The sequence below is a fragment of the Rhinatrema bivittatum genome, chromosome 2 (genome assembly GCF_901001135.1).
Source record: "Rhinatrema bivittatum chromosome 2, aRhiBiv1.1, whole genome shotgun sequence".
Taxonomy (NCBI): Eukaryota; Metazoa; Chordata; class Amphibia; order Gymnophiona; family Rhinatrematidae; genus Rhinatrema; species Rhinatrema bivittatum.
Genome location: NC_042616.1, coordinates 321,467,767 through 321,485,969, shown reverse-complemented (window position 1 = coordinate 321,485,969; position 18,203 = coordinate 321,467,767).

The window sequence follows — 18,203 nt, the reverse complement described above, 5'->3', positions numbered from 1 at the left end:
CTTAATTGGTATATTGGGAAAAATGAGGTTCTGAAGCAAACAGAAGGCATCGGGCTTCCAAAATAATTAGTATCCCTATTACCTCTGGATATATCTCTGCCCTTGCCCCAGAATACCCATATTAATGGGCACAACCAGAACTGATGGCCGAAGATAGACCATGTAACTTGACATTCGGAACACTTGTCAAACTCAGATAATCCCATTGTATAATTACAAAAGCATTAGGTATATAAGCTCTCTTCAAAAATGTATATTGAGTTTCCCTTAGTCCTACATTAGACATGAGAGAGCGAAGTCTAGAAAATAATTTTGCATAATTATCCAATAAAATATTTATACCTCCTGCTTCTAACACTGTATAATATTAGCATACTCAATAAGGGCTTCCTTCTTTAATAATAATTTATAAAAATAAGAAATGGTATGACAGTAGTCTATGGGTACACGTTCAATCAAACTGATTGACAGGCGAGATAAGGATGACAGCAACCAATAAGTGTTCACTTCCGGTCTATGCCCCACCCATACTCTGCCCACCCATCTTGCCCCTGACCCCCATGCCCATGCCCCGCCCACCCCCTCTTGCCCCTGACTCCGCCCCAGGCCCTGCCCATGCTCCTCCACCCAATAGAGGTGAATGGGGAGCCCCTCAAATGCCCCACCCCCCCAAAACCAACCCCCTATCTACAGTGAGGGGAGGAGGGAAGGGGTATGGAGGAGATTCTCCCTGTCTCTGTGTATAGAATGAGACAGAGCTTCCTGCCACATCACCACTGGTAACTTTTATTGGGGCATGCGTATCTACATTGAGGGGGTAGAGCGGAGGAGTGGACTTTTGGTGACATCATTGGGGGTTTGGTTTGGGGTTTGAGTGACAGCGTACCCATAGACTGCTTGCAAGTTTGATTGTGCCTGTGTAAAATACATTGCCTGCAGTTCACCACATGTAGTTCCAAGCAATCACTTGTTTAAAAACCAAATCCTTGTGTACAGAATGAGCCACAGTTTTCCTGCCACCTAATCGCTTGTAACTTTTAAAATCAGAGGGGGCTAGAAAAAAGCATACTTCTGGCTCTGTCATCATTAAAAGGCATCAGGATGTTCTAGGGCGCATTTTTGGAGGATTTTGTATTGTACTTACGGTGAGATCATCAAAAACAGCCAGAGTCCATTAATTCTGTCGTCATTAAAATAGCGATAGGACCCTTTCTGATGACGTTCTAGGGGGCGTGTTTTTGGGGGGTGGTGAGGAGGTGGACTTCCGGTGATGTCATTCCTGTGACATCATAGGGGGTGTGGCTTGGGGTGGGGTGGGGGTGGGGCCACCAGTTTCATCATAGGGGGTTGGTTTGGGGGGAAGAATGTGGAAGGGGCTCCCCATTCACTTCTATTGGGGGGAAGATCATGGGCAGGGCCTGGGGCAGGGCCTGGGATGGGAGGGGATGCAACCTAGGGGTGGTAGGGGTGTGGTCGAGGGCAGGAGGAGGTGGAAGGGGTGTGGCTATGCCCCCATCACTTCTATGGTGAGTGGTCAGGTGTGGGCGGGGCTTAGACCAGAAGTGAATGCTGATTGGCTGCTGTCATCCTTATCTCATCTGTCAATCAGTTTGATTGATCGTATACACATAGACTACTTATGTCGGCCTGGGTCTTCCAGATCAACCATCTCAGAAAGTATTTCCTGATTCCTATGAGTTAGATCTTGTAAATCCAAGACTTGCATATAATGCCTAACCTGGAGGTATGCATAGAATTGTTTATTGTCCAAGGCAAAGGCATTTTTAAATTCTTGAAATAACAAGATCTCATCATACTTATTTAATAAGTGTGCTAATACATGTTTACCTTTATTGCCCCACTCTTTAAACACTCTACATTGAAAGCCCGGGACAAAGTCCCTGTTACCTTGTACAGGTAAATAATGTGATACTCTACAACTTAATTGGAGTTTTGAAAATAAATACCTCCAAGCTTTCCAAATGGGCAAAACTAATATACTATTCTTTGCACAAGGAGGCATATGTGCCCAATTACCATATAAAAGAAAACAGGGATCTAATGGTGACATTATCTTCCTCTCCATATCCAAAGGCATATAAAATGTTGAACTCATCAGCCAGTCTCCAAAGTGTCATAAATTACAAGTTATTTATACAGTAGCAGAAGAGAGAGACCAAGTCCTTCTTTTTCCTACTTCCTCATCAATGTAGCAAGGGCAATTTGGGGTTTCTTATGGTGCCAAATGAACTGTTGTACCAGTTTCTCAATTCCTGATACCTCCCTTTTTGTTAAATGCATAGGAAAAGTATGCAATAAATACAACCACTTGGCCAGCAATATCATTTAAAATAAGCTGATTCTGCCTGTTAATGACAATGGGTAATCCATCCAAGTTTTCATCTTTTGTTTAGTTTGCTCCAATAAAGATTGATAGTTAAACTTTTGTAATTGGAATGTAACTTTATGCGGGTGAACCCTCAAGTACTTGAACAATTCTTTTGACCATTGCATTGGGAAATCAGGCCCACATGCTTCGACCAACTCTTTTGTCATTGGCAGTGCCTCTGACTTGTCCAAATTTAAGTTTAAATCTGCCAATCTGCCATAAACTGAGAATTCTCTCAGTAACACTGGAAGAGAAAACTTTGGCTCCTATATGTATTAATATGTCATCTGCAAATGCAGTCAATTTAAAAGAAAAATTATTTTGACCCTCAAAAGATATTTTTTTAATCCCATCATTCTCCCATATTTCCTTTAGCAATGGCTATAAAGATAACAAGAAAAGGAGAGGAGACAATGGGCATCCTTAACGAATTTCTCTCATGAAAGGAAAGGTCTCTGATCTCGTACCATGCGAGTACCTGGTTCCAGGGAAAGCTATGAGAGAGCGATGGTAACTCACAGTTGTTTGTAGCAGTGATAGCTTCCAGGCAGTAGAGAATCTTCAGAGTGTCCAGGAACATGGGCCCTCGAGGAGCGAGTACCAGTTCCTATCTGTAATCTGAAAATAAAGAAAAGAGCGAGGCCCCCAAGGAGCAGGTACCTCTGGTAAGTCCGAGGAGGCAGAGTAGCTTGGGAGGTGTAGCCGAAGCAATCCCCTTACCCTTGCTAACTCAGTTTGTTAGCGTTTTCAAAGACCTTTAAATATTGGAAGCAGATGACATCATCTCAGGGGGACGCCCCTGAGGTTCGCGCCCTTGCTGGTACAAGAGTCGGAATGCGCATGCACGCCTTAGGCAACAGGACAAGATGGCAGAGTTGCAGCATCAAGCCAGTCCGGGGACGCTGGAGGGAGACGGCATGGAGACGCCACGGTAGCCAGCCATCCATCAGACCCTGAGGGAGTCGCCCCAGAGGTAAAGAGGGCGGAGTGAGGACGTCGAGCAGCGACGGTCACAACAATTCAATGGAGGGAGAAGGGCTGATGTACACAGAGCAGGAGAGAGACCTTGTAATGATAGTGTGTAATGATCTGAAGTCGGTGAAACAATGTGACAAGGCGATAGCTAAAGCCAGAAGAAGTCTGGGCTGCATAGAGAGAGGAATTTTGAGAAAGAAAGGGGAAGTGATTATCCCTTTGTACATGTCCTTGGTGAGGCCTCACCTGGAGTACTGTGTCCAGTTCTGCAGATCGTATCTACGAAGGGACAGAGACAGGATGGAGGCGTTCCAGAGAAGGGCGACCAAAAAGGTGAATGGTCTTCATTGAATGACTTATGAGGAGAGATTGAAAAATCTAAATATGTACACCCTAGAGGAAAGGAGGAGCAGGGTGATATGATAAAGACTTTCAGATACTTGAAAGGTTTTAATGATCCAAAGACAACAACAAACCTTTTACGTTGCAAAAACATCAGCAGAACCAGGGGTCATGATTTAAAACTCCAGGGAGGAAGACTCAGAACCAATATCAGGAAGTATTTCTTCATGGAGAGGATGGTGGATGCCTGGAATGCCCTTCCAGAGGAAGTAGTGAAGACCAAAACTGTGAAGGATTTCAAAGGGGCATGGGATAAATACTGTGGATCCATAAAGTCTAAAGGATGTGAATGAAGAGAAGAGGCATGGGGGTGGCTTGTAGGGATGTGAATCGTTTTGTGATGATTTAAAACAATCGTCAGATATATTTTAAATTGTCAAAAATCGTTAGACCCGCGATACAATAACAATTCCTCCGATTTATCGTCAAAAATCGTAAATCGGGGGAGGGCGGGAAAACCAGCACACCAAAACATCCCTAAAACCCACCTCGACCCTTTAAAAGAAATCCCCCACCCTTCCGAACCCCCCCCAAAATGTTTTAAATTACCTGGGGTCGAGTGGGGGGGGTCCCGGCGCGATCTCCCGCTCTCGGGCCATGGCTGCGTTAAGAGAAATGGCGCCGGTGGCCCTTTGCCCTTACCATATGACAGGGCAAAGGTAGAGCCGGCACCATTTTGGTTCCTGTGACCCGACGTCACGAGTGCAGGAGATCTCTCCCGGAACCCCGCTGGACCCCCAGGGACTTTTGGCCAGCTTGGGGGGCCTCCTGACCCCCACAAGACTTAACAAAAGTCCAGCGGGGGTCCGGGAGCGACCTTCTGCACTCGGGCCGTATTGCCAATATTCAAAATGGCGCCAGCGCTATCTTTGCCCTGTCATATGATAAGGGCAAAGGGCCACGGCACCATTTCTCTTAACGCAGCCGTGGCCAGAGAGCAGGAGATCATGCCAGGACCCCCCCCCCCCACTGGACCCCAGGTAATTTAAAACATTTTGGGGGGGTTTGGGAGGGTGGAGGATTTATTTTAAAGGGTCGGGGTGGGTTTTAGGGTTGTTTTGGTGTGCCGGTTTTCCCGCCCTCCCCCCTCCCCCGATAAAACAATTTTTTAACCTAAAAAACTAAGACGATCAGATTCCCCCCCCCCCCCTCAGCCAAAATCGATCGTTAAGATGATCGATCACACGATTCACATCCCTAGTGGCTTGTGGGAATACGGCTACTACCTGTAGATTAATGTCCTTATTCAACAAACATACACACAGTTAATGCAACTCCAACATTGCTCTATGCTTCAACGGCAAGAGGAAATGTGGAAAAAAGGATTTGAATCCACAAAAAAGCAGGGGAGTAGCTTGCTTGCTATGGCGGTTACTACCCCAAACCAAATAAGCCTGATACTTCACTTTTAATGCATATCCAGCATAGCTCTCTGCTTCAACGGCAGGGGGAATGAAGAAAAGATGATTTATATTCAGACAATTACCAACAAGGACTGAATAACATAGTCTGAGTAAAACAAATAAGCAGGGGTGTAGCTTGCTTGTTATGGCAGTTACTACCCCGAATCAAGCCTGATACTTCACTTGGAATACAAATCCAGCGCAGCTCACTGCTTCAACAGCAGGGGGAATGAAGAAAAGATGATTTATATTCAAACAACCAACTAGGACTGAATTGCATAGGCTGGGTAAACAAGCGTGGGAGTAGCTTGCTTATTACGGCAGTTACTACCCCAAACCAATCAGCTAGATACTTCATTTAGATGGAGCTCCAGCACTGCTATCTATATAGATGGCGGGGGTGGAAGAGAAATAGAACCAAAAAGTTACTTAAAAAAGGACAAGAGTAACAGATAAGTATGAAAAAATAAGTGTGAAAGCTTACTGGGCAGACTGGATGGACTGTTTGGTCTTCTGCCGTCATTTCTATGTTTCTATGTTTCTATATTAGAGATGTGAATCGTGTGATCGATCATCTTAACGATCGATTTCGGCTGGGAGGGGGAGGGAATCGGATCGTCGCAGTTTGGGTTTTTTAAATATCGTGTAAATCGAAAACCGGCACACTAAAACATCCCTAAAACCCACCCCGACCCTTTAAAATAAATCCCCCACCCTCCCGAACCCCCCCAAAATGCCTTAAATTACCTGGGGTCCAGTGGGGGGGGGGGAGGGGAAGAGGAGGGCGGGAAAACCAGCACACTAAAACAACCCTAAAACCCACCCCAACCCTTTAAAATAAATCCCCCACCCTCCCGAACCCCCCCAAAATGCCTTAAATTATCTGGGGTCCAGAGGAAGGGTCCCGGTGTGATCTTTTACTCCCAGTCCTCCGTGCGTTGTTGAAATGGCGCCGGCGCTACCTTTGACCTGTCATATGACAGGTCAAAGGTAGTGCCGGCGCCATTTTGTTTTTTTGTCCCCCGACGTCAGGAGCGTAGGAGATCGCTCCCGTACCCCCATGGACTTTTGGCCTGCTTGGGGGGGCCTCGTGTTGCCGTACGGAAAATGGCGCCGGCCATACGGCAACACGATTCGACTGCAGGAGGTCGTTCTGGACCCCCGCTGGACTTTTGGCAAGTCTTGTGGGGGTCAGGAGGCCCCCCCAAGCTGGACAAAAGTCCCTGGGGGTCCAGCGGGGGTCCAGAACGACCTCCTGCAGTCGAATCGTTTTTCCGTACGAAAATGGCGTTCGGCCATACGGCGTATGGCCGGTGCCATCTTCCGTACGGAAAAACGATTCACAGTAAAAGATCGTTCCGGACCCCCGATGGACTTTTGGCAAGTTTTGTGGGGGTCAGGAGGCCCCCCCAAGCTGGCCAAAAGTCCCTGGGGGTCCAGCGGGGGTCCGGGAGCGATCTCCTACGCTCCTGACGTCGGGGGACAAAAAAACAAAATGGCGCCGGCACCATTTCTACAACGCACGGAAGACCGAGAGTAAAAGATCACACCGGGACCCTTCCTCTGGACCCCAGGTAATTTAATACATTTTGGGGGGGTTCGGCAGGGTGGGGGATTTATTTTAAAGGGTCGGGGTGGGTTTTAGGGTTGTTTTAGTGTGCCGGTTTTCCCGCCCTCCCCCTTCCCCTCCCCTTCCCCCGATTTACGATTTTTTAACGATAAATCGGGGGAATTGTTATTGTATCACGGCTCTAATGATTTTTGACGATTTAAAATATATCGGACGATATTTTAAATCGTCAAAAAACGATTCACATCCCTATTCTATATATCAGAATGAGAAGAAACTTTTGGCCAAAAATGGTGTATGGAAAATGTTGCGCCAACTTGCAAATATCAGTGAATGGGAGATATGAAGAAATTAGGTCATTATTCACTCTTATTGCATAATTTAAATCTGTATTATGTCATTTACAGGCAGTGGGGATTTCCAATTCACCTGCCCTGAATCTTTGGTTTCAAAGTCATTTACCAAGGTTGATAGGCCCTGACTGAAAATAGTCCTTCTCTGCCTGGCTACAAGTCTTTATGGACTTCCACCGGCAGGGACTTCTAGTTGAAATGAGGGGAACTATTCTCATGGTAGGAGGAGAGGCGGGGGTGGGGGGGAGGAAATAACGTTCAGAGATTTAATGTTCAAATCATGCAGGCTGCAGTTTCTCAGCAAATTTATCCCACAGAAAAAATGTGTGCTACGTCCTCAGGTACTTTGCATCTGGAGGCAGTTATCAGATGGGAACTACCTGTGCAGTTACCCTCTCAAGATCAGCTTGAGGAACCCCAGGATAATAAGGACCCATGCACTCTGCAAATGCATGGGCTGACGGAAAACTGCTCCCCTCAGTGAACAGACAGCTAAGTTTGCTTTAATTCTTTTAAGGAATTGTGAAAAATGTTTGGAGAAACTGTTGAGCAAATAAATGATGTTGTTTAGTCTACTTAAAGAAACTGCTGCTGAGTTGCAGATACTTTAACCTCTCAAACATCTTACATATCCATTAAGGGCGAAGAATGAAAAATAGGGAATACACCACACAAAACACTTTGCACCAAAGAAACAATAATTTTGAAATAGGTATATACAATGGTACAATATTAATACAATTCAAAAACCTTTTCAGACAGTGAAGAGAGCTGATTTTTCCTGCAATTTAATGCAACCTAAAGATGACACCTTCCAATAAGAACATTTCTAAGTCAAGTGCTGATAACAATTCAGATCTGGAGGAGCTATTATTCGGTGTATGAATAAATACACTTTCAGTTGGGCACTGTTGCTTTTTTAATGCTTTGTCTATATTGGAAGACTTAGGTACAGTTTCATGAGATATAATGTAATGCTAAAATGGCAAGAAAAAAAATATACCCATGCTAGTTATAAGAAGGAAAGCAAATGATTTTGTTCAACTCTGAGCCTTACCATCTAGTAAGAATGTCGTCTACCTCCCCATTTTAATCCGTTGAATAATTCTAGTGCAATTCTACTTAACTGACTTCATTTTGGGTGAAAAGGACGAGTAAATGGTGATAATGGTGATCACAAGTGCCTTGACCCCCATATTCATTTTATAATATAAAGGACAAATACCATGACACATTTAGGATTTGGAAAACTGAAAATGTTTTTAAAAAAAATGTCACCTGATATTTGTGAAAAAAAAGAAAACATATTCACCAGGGCCTAAAAGAAGATATTTGAGGAACACAGGAGGGGGTGAAACCATAAAAAATCATGTAATACTTACCACTCTGTCCACAGACATGCCATAAAACCCTATTCACCCGATATACACACGTACCTTTTGTTCACCCTAGCTGTGGTCATACAATTTGTTATTTCAATCTCAAAAACAGACATGGAATTTCCTAGGGGTGCATTAATCACAACATGATTCCCATTGATTCCTTAGGCTTTGCCATCCGGAGCAGTGGCTCCAGGTAGAGGCACCCATGGCAGACAGGCCGGGATTTTCTGGAGGGGTGTAGCTAACTCTATGATGGCAGGGAAATCACCCTCTGCTTACTGGAGGTAAGGATGGGCTACAATTTTAGCTCAAAATTTGCTGTGAACATAAGAGGGGGAAACACCGTAGAAGCTCAATTAATACCTACCACTCTGTCCATAGACACTTCAGGCATTCCTTTTTTTTTAACTCTATTTTCAGAATATTTCACAATTAACAAGTTGAAATAAGACATCCAGAATTTCGATATAACAAGGAAAATGTAAAATATGTTAGAAAGAGAAAACAAATAGTATTATTATTTTTTTTTCCAAAATAATTTTATTGCCAGGAAAATGACATACATACATGGGATCCATAATAACTCAGTACACAGTGTAAACAGTACATAATACGAACTTGAACAGAGGTGAACAATACAACAAGGGGGTAATTTTCAAAAGGAGTTACATGCGTAAATGTAGCTACTATTGTAGCAATTTTCAAAAGTAAAGTGCACTTATGTGAGTAAATCCTATAGACAAGTCAATGGCATATATTGTAGCAATTTTCAAAAACCCACTTACTCAAATAAAGTGAATTTACCCCAGTAAACCTGGTTTTTACTCGAGTAAATGCTTTTTAAAATCAGGCCCCAAGTGATCCCACTGTAAGCGTGATCCCTTGTTTTGCTTTTATTCACTATGTCCTGTCCCCCCGCCCACTCCCCATACCGTATGCTGACTCATAAACAGCTCCAGTCACACCACATGCACACCACAGACAACCCACTCACTCCTCTACTTACAGATCCCCACCGCCGAACTTCAGGGCCAATTTGGCTTATATCCATTATTGCTTAGCTCAGTCAGAATAGCAGGGGGAAACAACAAATAGCATGCATGCCAACAAGCACAATATATCTTGTCTGATTTCCTCTTGCCAATACAAAAGTCCATGTATTCCAGTTGTAATAAAGATGCCATCCTGCCAATCCAGGCAGCAACTGAGGGCTGTGCCAGCGGATCAGTCCAGACAGCCAGTATGGTATGGCACGCCACCAGGACAGCCCTACACTCAAAGATTTCTCTATAGAGTGTAAACCAGGAGCCTGACCTCCTTGCTGGTGGGTCATGAGGAGGCGTTCTGCAATAGTAATAATGTGACCAGTACTTTTATTTATCATATCAAGAACTGACCGTCAAAAGGGCTCCAGTCATGGACACGCAAGCAAACGATGATATAGATGACCATCTGCGACACCACACTTGCTACAGAGAGGAGAGTGAGTTAGCTTCATTTGATACTGGCGGACATCATCGTAATAGATTCAATGAAGAATTTTAAATTGGACCTCGCAAAGACCAACATCCGGTAACATTTTGTAGAGAGCCATGAAACACATTTTCATATAGTCTGGAGCAAGCGGGGAGTCTAACAGGGCAGTCCAACGAGATGCGGGATAGTGCATACGTCCAGCCGGATAGAGAGACTGACCTAGCTTTTTCCAGCCAGTAAGTGTGTTAGCTAAGAAGCATTATCAAAGCCCTTGGTAGCAAAAGTAGACTCCACTACTAACTCCTCCACAGACCAGCAAAAGGACTTGACGTAGTGGAGAGCTTGCAAGTATGCATAGAATTGCTTGGCTGGTAACTGAAATGTGCGGGCCAGAATATCAAAATAATGAATGACATGAGTTTACGGATCAAGTGAATGGAACATATGGACCACCCCATTATCGGCCCAAGTCTGGTAGACAACCTTACTGCCCTGGGGACCTATATAGTAACTGAATTTATATAAGGAAAAGCACTAAAAACAATAAAAAACCTTGCTATCATAGAAGTAGCATTATAACATTAAGGAAGAACAGAAGATAAGAACATAAGAACATGCCATACAGGGTCAGACCAAGGGTTCATCATCCCAGCATCCTGTTTCCAACAGTGGCCAATCCAGGCCATAAGAACCTGGCAAGCACCCAAAAACTAAATCTATTCCATGTTACCGTTGCTAGTAATAGTGGTGGTTATTATCTAAGTCAACTTAATTAATAGCAGGTAATGGACTTCTCATCCAAGAAAGTATCCAATCCTTTTTTAAACACGGCTATACTAACTGCACTAACCACATCCTCTGGCAACAAATTCCAGAGTTTAATTGTGCATTCAGTGAAAAAGAACTTTCTCCGATTAGTTTTAAATGTGCCACATGCTAACTTCATGGAGTGCCCCCTAGTCTTTCTATTATCCGAAAGAGTAAAAAAACGATTCACATCTACCTATTCTAGACCTCTCATGATTTTAAACACCTTTTTCATATCCCCCCCTCAGCCGTCTCTTCTCCAAGCTGAAAAGTCCTAACCTCTTTAGTCTTTCCTCATAGGGTAGCTGTTCCATTCCCTTTATCATTTTGGTAGCCCTTCTCTGTAACTTCTCCATCGCAATTATATCTTTTTTGAGATGCGGCAACCAGAATTGTACACAATAATCAAGGTGCAGTCTCACCATGGAGCGATACAGAGGCATTATGACATTTTCCGTTTTATTCACCATTCCCTTTCTAATATTTCCCAATATTCTGTTTGCTTTTTTGACTGCTGCAGCACACTGAACCAATGATTTCAATGTGTTATCCACTATGATGCCTAGATCTCTTTCTTGGGTAGTAGCACCTAATATGGAACCTAACATTGTGTAACTATAGCATGGGTTATTTTTCCCTATATGCATCACGTTGCACTTGTCCACATTAAACTTCATCTGCCATTTAGATGCCCAAATTTCCAGCCTCACAAGGTCTTTCTGCAATTTATCACAATCTGCTTGTGATTTAACTACTCTGAACAATTTTGTATCATCTGCAAATTTGATTACCTCACTCATCATATTTCTTTCCAGATCATTTATAAGATATTGAAAAGTAAGGGTCCCAGTACAGATCCCTGAGGCACTCCACTGCCCACTCCCTTCCACTGAGAAAATTGTCCATATAATCCTACTCTCTGTTTCCTGTCTTTTAGCCAGTATGTAATCCATAAAAGGACATCGCCACCTATTCCATGACTTTTTACTTTTCCTAGAAGCCTCTCATGAGGAACTTTGTCAAATACCTTCTGAAAATCCAAGTACACTACATCTACCGGTTTACCTTTATCCACATGTCTATTAACTCCTTCAAAAAAGTGAAGCAGATTTGTGAGGCAAGACTTGCCTTGGGTAAAGCCATGCTGACTTTGTTCCATTATTTATTTATTTATTTGTTTATCTATTTATTTATTTATTTGTTTGTTTGTTGAGTTTTATATACCGTCATTCATAGAGCCATCACAATGGTTAACAAAAGTATACATTTTTCTTAGCAGTTGTGTAACAGAAAAGCAATGTGAACGTTATACATTTTCTTAGCAGTTGTGCAACAGTAAAAACAATTTGAACAATATCAGAAATAAGCATATCAAGTCCAGAGAGCATTATTAGGTTGGATGAGGAGGGTATGCAGGTTCAGGGTGAAGAGAATGTATTAAGAGGTTTACAACTGAGAGTTCAGTTGAGAGTTGGGATGATCAGACGTCTGAAAGTCAATGTAGAATTTGCGGAACATTAGTGTTTTTAGGTCTTTTTTGAATGTTTTTAGGTCGTGTTGGGTTCTCAGGAATTTAGGTAGGGTGTTCCAAATTTTAGGTGAGGCAATTGAAAAGGCTCTTTCAAGGCCAGATGCGCATCTATGATAGGGGGAATGTTTAGGTAACCTGAGTTATTAGAGTGTAGGTTTCTTGGAGGATTTTGAGGGATTATGTTTAGGGTGTTAAGACCTTGATGATCATTGTTTAGGATTTTTTGGATTATGGTCATTGATTTGTAAGCAATACGTGCAGTAATAGGGAGCCAGTGAAGTGAGGTCAATATTGGTGTTATGTGTTCACTTCTTTTTGTTCCAGTTAGGACTCTGACAGCTGAGTTCTGCAGTATTTGGAGTGGTTTGAGTGATGACAAAGGTGTTCCAATTAGTAAGGAGTTGCAATAGTCAAAAGGTGGAAAAGATAAGAAGTTGTAGTACAGTTCTGAAATCGTAGGGGTTGAGAAATGGTTTCAGGTGTCTTAGGGTTAGGAGTCTGTGGTATCCTTCTTTAGTTTTATTTGCTATGTGGTTCTTGAAAGAAAGTTCTTTATCAATGATAACTCCAAGGTTCCTAGTGTGGGTGGTAGGGAGTATAGTTATCATTTGTTTGTCAAGTATTATCAGGGGTGGCGGAGTTGGATTGGGTTTTTTATCCAAGAGTATTATGTCAGTTTTGTCAAAGTTAATTATGAGTTTCAGGGAATTTAGGAGATGTTTGATTGAGATAAGTAGTTCTGAGATTTTCTTGTAGGTGTCTTCAATTGAATTTTGTATGGGAATGAGGAGCTGAATGTCATCAGCATAGAGGGAGTGTGTGATTTCATATTCTTTTAGTAGTTGGCAGATGGGGAGAAGGTATATGTTGAAAAGGGTGGCTGATAAAGCTGATCCTTGAGGGACTCTGGTGTTGAGGTTGATTGTTTTTGATAGGTTGTTGTTGATTAATACTTGGTATATTCGATCAGATAAATAGGAAGAAAACCAACGTAAGGTATTGCCAGTTAAACCAATTTGGGATAATCCTTCCAATAGTATATTGTGGTTCACTGTCTTGAAGGCGGCTAAAAGGTCAAAAAGAATGAGCAAGTATTTTTCACCTTTGTCAAAGCCTCTTATAATAATGTCATTTAGGGAGATGAGGAGAGATTCCGTATTTAGGTTTTTTCTAAAACCATATTGGGATGGAGGTAGGATGCTGTTTGTCTCCAGGTAGTCATCTAGTTGAGTGTGTAAGACTTTTTCAATGGTTTTGGCTATGAACAAAAGGTTTGATATGGGAAGGTAGTTGGTAAGGATTTCCGGATCTAGGTTGTTCTTTTTAAGGATTGGTTTGATGACAGCAGATTTGAGGCATTTGGGGTAGTTGCCTTCGGTCAGTGATAAATTGACAATTTTGGTGATGGTTTTTGATATGGTAGGTTCAATTAATTTGAGGGTTGTTATTGGGATGCTGTCTAATGGATGGCTGGTGGGGTTCATTTTATTTATTTTAGATTGAATTTCAATGGTGGAGGCAGTATCAAAGTTTGACCATGATGAGGTTATCTTGTTGTTAAGTTTAGTGTTCTGGTTGTTGTAGGTTATATTGGATTGGATTAGATGAGATATTTTGTTGTTGAAGAAATCAGCAAAGTCATCGCTTCCATGTTTGGTGCATGAAGACTCGGGTGGTTTTGGTAAGTTTCTGAACTATTGTGAATAACATTCTGGGGTTATGATGAAATTTGGAGATTTTGTTGGAGAAGAATTCCTTTTTTGCATTGTTGATGATATTTTTATATTGAGCTAAGTTGTTCCAATAATTATTTAGTGTGGTAGTATTTTTGTTTTTTCGCCATTCTCTTTCTTTTTTTCGGAGTATGCGTTTGACAGTTCTGATATTTTCGATATACCATTGGTTGTTGTATTTGGGTTGCTGTTTAGTCTTTGTAATAATGGGATTGATGTTGTCTGCAACTTTTTTGTGATATTTAGCCATGATGAGGTAGCATTCTCGAAGCTAGATAGATTGATGTTGTTTAATTCGGATTGAAGAGTTTTTTGTAAAAGTTCTATGTTGAAAGGTGGATGGTAGGATATTTTGTTTGGGGTAATTTGAGGAGGTTTAAGGTTGATATTGGTATGTAGGTTAGCTTGGATTAGATGGTGGTCGGACCAGGGTATCTCTGTGGTGTGGGTAGAGAATGATTTCCAGATTTCAGTGTTGACAAAAATGAGGTCAATTGTTTTATGAGTTGGAGATTGGATTATTTGTTCTAGATATAGAGTTGATAGTGCATCAATGATAGTTTGGCAGGTTTTTGAGTGAGTTGGTAAGTTGAAATGTATGTTGAAGTCACCAAGTATGATTATGGGTTTGTTGAGGGAGATGTTGTTCATAATATATTCAATTAGAGGTGAGCAGTTTTTATCGAGTGCTCCTGGCGGACAGTAAATGAGGCATATTTGCGGTTTTGGTGAGTCATATAAAGCAATTTCCAATGGTGGAGGAATGTTAGATGGGTGAAGTGTTAGTTGCAGGCTTCTTTTAGATATAAGCATTAAGCCACCTCCTTTTTTATTTTTTTCTGGGGATTGAAGAGTTGTTGTAATCTTGGTTGGATAGTTGGTTTATTAGAACGGAATCCGTGTTTTTGAGCCAGGTTTCTGTAATTGCAATGAAATCTGGTTTGTGGTCACTGAGTAGGTCATTGAATAGAGGGATTTTTTTTATTATAGAACGAGTATTAATGAGTATGAATGAGAGAAGCAAATAGTTTGAGAGTTGGATATGTGTGTTGTTTTTGTAGTTTATTAGTTGATTTAGTTTGTGTGGAGGTTTCAAGGATGAATGTTTCTTAGAGGATGTAGGTTGATTATTTGGAGATGAGATCTTGTTCATCTTCATATCTTTTTGAGTTTTTGGATTGAAAGTTGATGGAGATAGCAATATGAGAGTATAGCTTGCTTTTGGAAGGCAGTTGTTAGTGATGCGGTTTTTCTTTTTTTTAGTGTTTGGGAGCAGCGGGTTGAGAAGGCAAGGTTTAGAAAGGGGGTGTCTTTGAGGGCTACGATGAATGGGCTGCACGAAGGGGCGTGCAAAGGGGCCTGCTCCTTTGGACGCGCTCCTTTGGCACGCGGCACCTGGGGTGAGTTTAAATTTAAACAGCACTCACCGGGCCCCTCCTCTGACATCAGGGGGCTGGCTTTGCTTGTCAGGGGCTGGCTTCGCTTCGAGATGGGTCGTACTGCAGAGAGGAGGCCTTTCCGAGGCCTGTGCTGCTGGTTGCAGGCGATTTCAAGGGGTTCTGCTCCTTAGGCTCCCTTGTTGCTGGGGGAGGCGTTTGGGGAGGCCCCTGCGGAGCTTGGTGACAGCGAGATGAGATGAGCCTGGCAGCGCTGGATGAGTCCCCAGGAGCTGGTGAGTGGGGACTCGCTGATTGACAGTGCTCTGGTGTCTAGGGGGGGGGGCACCGGGGTGTCTTTCTATATGTTCTGTGATTTTGATGTTTAAAACACTTTCCACTATTTTTCCTGGCACTGAAGTCAGGCTAACCGGTCTGTAGTTTCCCGGATCGCCCCTGGAGCCCTTTTTAAATATTGGGGTTACATTAGTTATCCTCCAGTCTTCAGGTACAATGGATGATTTTAATGATAGGTTAAAAACTTTTACTAATAGGTCTGAAATTTCATTTTTTAGTTCCTTCAGAACTCTGGGGTGTATACCATCCGGTCCATGTGATTTACTACTCTTCAGTTTATCAATCAGGTCTACCATATCTTCTAGGTTCACTGTGATTTGGTTCAGTCCATCTGAATCATTACCCATGAAAACCTTCTCCATTACAGGTACCTCCCCAACATCCTCTTCAGTAAACACCGAAGAAAAGAAATCATTTAATCTTTCCGCGATGGCCTTATCTTCTCTAAGTGCCCCTTTAATCCCTCGATCATCTAACGGTCTTTCACAATTTAATTGAAAACCTTCCAAGTGGTCCAGATCAAAAAAATAAAACTATTGGAAGCCATTTTTATAAAACATTTACTGGGAAATTGTAAAAGATGTTCCAATATCTAACACTCATTGCTTTTTAGCCAGAAATAACCTCTGTCTTAACTGGGTCACCTTAGCAACATCAGAAAATAAAGCTAGTTGTTGCCCAAGAAAACTCATTAAAAAAATGAAAAAACATTTTCATAGTCCACACACGATCATGTTCCAAAGTAAATACTACTAGTAAAGTAGCAGTACCATGTACTTCTATCTGAGACTGCTGTAGTAAAATTGTCAAATTTTCTAATGCATCAGCATGAGGTAAGAAATGACCATTAATATTCCCAATTGATCTAAAGGGAAAGGATAAGTAAGATGCTTTGGTAATAGGAGGAACCAAATCTTGAAGAACTTTTGAGCCTCAACATAGAATTTTCTTAACAAATCAACTGGGGAGACACTATGGGGCAGATTTTCAGAGCCCTGCTCGCCTAAATCCGCCCGGATTTAGGCGAGCAGGACCCTGCACACCGGTGCACCTATGTTAAATAGGCCTACCGGCGCGCACAGACCCCGGGACTCGCGTAAGTCCCGGGGTTTTCCGAGGGGGCGTGTCGGGGGCGGGTCCGATCCGCGCGGCGTTTTCGGGGCGGGACGTAGCATTTCGGGGGCGGGCCCGGGGGCGTGGTTATGGCCCGGGGCAGTCCGGGGGCGTGACCATGCCCTCCGGACCCGCCCCCAGGTCGCGTCCCGGCGCGCTAGCGGCCCGCTGGCGCGCGGGGATTTACGTCTCCCTCTGGGAGGCGTAAATCCCTGGACAAAGGTAAGGGGGGGGGTTTAGACAGGGCCGGGCGGGTGGGTTAGGTAGGGGAAGGGAGGGGAAGGTGAGGGGAGGGCAAAAGAAAGTTGCCTCCGAGGCCGCTCCAATTTCGGAGCGGCCTCAGAGGGAACGGAGGTAGGCTGCGCGGCTCGGTGCGCGCCGGCTATACGGAATCGATAGCCTTGCGCGCGCCGATTCCGGATTTTAGCGGCTACGCGCGTATCTACTAAAATCCAGCATACTTTTGTTTGCGCCTGATGCGTCAACAAAAGTACGCCAAATCGCGCTATTTGAAAATCTACCCCTATGAGATTAAGAAAATTAAGTATTCACAAATTCCTATGTTGTAAAAGTTCCAGACCTTAAATCAAAGACAAATCATATTTCCCAAAAGACTCGTGCTGTTTCTCTAGAAAAGAAATGTTTTGTATTGCTTTTAATCACTTGATCATGCCCCAAAACTTGGATATGAACTTGTGCAACAGTTGAATTAACAGTACTCAATTTAGGGAGTTATTTATCAAATCACATTAGGGTGCTATCGCAGGTGTTAGGGCCCTAACGCCCACGATAACGCCAATACACCGGTGATAAATAACACATCATGAGATGCATATGCACATTTTTAAATTTTTCCCCAACTGGAAGGAGTAAATTAAAATGAGGGATGCTTAGTGTTGCATGTGATACTGTAACATACACTATCGGTTTTAACACTGGAAATAACTACACCATTTTCCTGGTGTGCCTGCAATCGCTATGCTTTACTACTGAAACAGGATTTGAAATATTTATTGCAGATCCTGAGAGAGAGAAAGAGAGAGAGCGAGAGCATGAGAGAGAGAGAGACTCTGGGGAGGCACACATATTAGGCAACATTTTATGCCACTGTAGGTGTGATTTGGAGTGATGAAAGGTACGCAAAGATGAAATTTGTACGTTGTACTCTCGACCTGGCTTGATAGCAGCTAGGTAGAGAGTGCATTGTTCAAATCTGATCTTTGCGCACCTGTCATCACTCCAAATCACATAAAATCTTCACTGATGTCTACTGTGCTGTTCATACCTCTGACTGTGCATGTAAAACTGCCCCCAAAACCATAGGCCACCACCAAAA